Below are 1,172 nucleotides of genomic sequence, written 5' to 3' on the forward strand. Positions count from 1 at the left end.
CCTCCCAAGATGCCACCCGCTTCATTCAAGGTATGTCCTTCCATCTCTACATGGGATACAACCACATTCATATTGAATCAATTTGGACTGTCTGACTTTGGTTTACCTATTGCCTTGCAGTGCCTGGCAGCACTGTGTTCCTGTTAGAGCCACCAGCACAAGCACCAGACGATGCTGATCCAGTGAGTACTCCATCAAAGGCATACTGTAGGCCTGGCATGTCTTGTCTACTAGCTTCATATGAATCCGATTAAATGTGATAGGGTGAAGGCCCCAGTGCAGCAGCAACAGCACATGATGGAGACGATGATGAGGAGGAGACCATCTCTGGATTCCAGAAGGCATGAGGTATCATGTTAAGACTGTGAAAGTACTATTTACTCTACAATGGTGAGGAGTCCTCATCAAAATCAAAAAATCTAATTTCTTTTACAGGACCCAGATGCTATACAGTGGGAAAACCAGCCTGGCAACATAGTGCGTATTAATAAAAGGACACCACATCCTGCCAAATTCCAGCTGCGCTAATTGTATTGTGTTCACAGAGCTCACAAGCTATCAGAAAGTTGTATGGCAACCACCTCCGGCGCCAAATAGAACTGGCAGACAGACATTCAGTACAAGAAGAAAAAGATGGAAAATCTTGCACTGGAGTCCGAAATAAAAAAGAGGACAATTAGGAAACTGGACCTTGAAATAAAAAAACTTGAGAGGGAGGTGAGATATGCCTTCAATGTACACTGTATGCTAACTGTAACACAAATGTATTAATCATTATTTTTTTCTTCCTCCCCAGCTCCAAGAAGATGACACAGCTCAAAATAAAAATTAGGTATATTCTCGTAAAGTCAAGTGAGCCATGACATATGAGCTCTTATTGTGAGCACACAGGACGGTGGCATCTTTCTAAGGTTTTTTTATTTTCCCAGCAATCAGTACAACCAAGTCATCGTTATAAGGCATCGCCCTCTTTTGCCCACCCCCAGCACCAGGTGTGGCCACTAGCCTATATGAAGGCCCAAAATTGTGTGTTCCTTTCTGCTCTGACAATGGCATGCCCATTAGTAAGAGATGTGGTGGATGAAGAAGCACTTGTGCTGAGGAGAGCCTTCAGGCGAGAAAGGGTCTTCAGGGACCGGTTGGACCCACTGGCCTTCCCTGATGACCATCTA

At 44.5% G+C, this 1,172-nt stretch overlaps 1 long non-coding RNA gene across 1 annotated transcript; it reads left to right on the forward strand.

Annotated features, from left to right (window-relative positions):
* Window positions 1-267: 267 nt before the first annotated feature.
* LOC135566593 (uncharacterized) lies at window positions 268-901 on the forward strand. Its single transcript, XR_010462133.1, has 3 exons — window positions 268-477; window positions 546-717; window positions 797-901. It is a non-coding gene; the product is annotated as an uncharacterized LOC135566593 (long non-coding RNA).
* The last annotated feature ends 271 nt before the right edge of the window (window positions 902-1,172 follow it).

Source organism: Oncorhynchus nerka, unplaced genomic scaffold (genome assembly GCF_034236695.1).
Source record: "Oncorhynchus nerka isolate Pitt River unplaced genomic scaffold, Oner_Uvic_2.0 unplaced_scaffold_4072, whole genome shotgun sequence".
Classification (NCBI taxonomy): Eukaryota; Metazoa; Chordata; class Actinopteri; order Salmoniformes; family Salmonidae; genus Oncorhynchus; species Oncorhynchus nerka.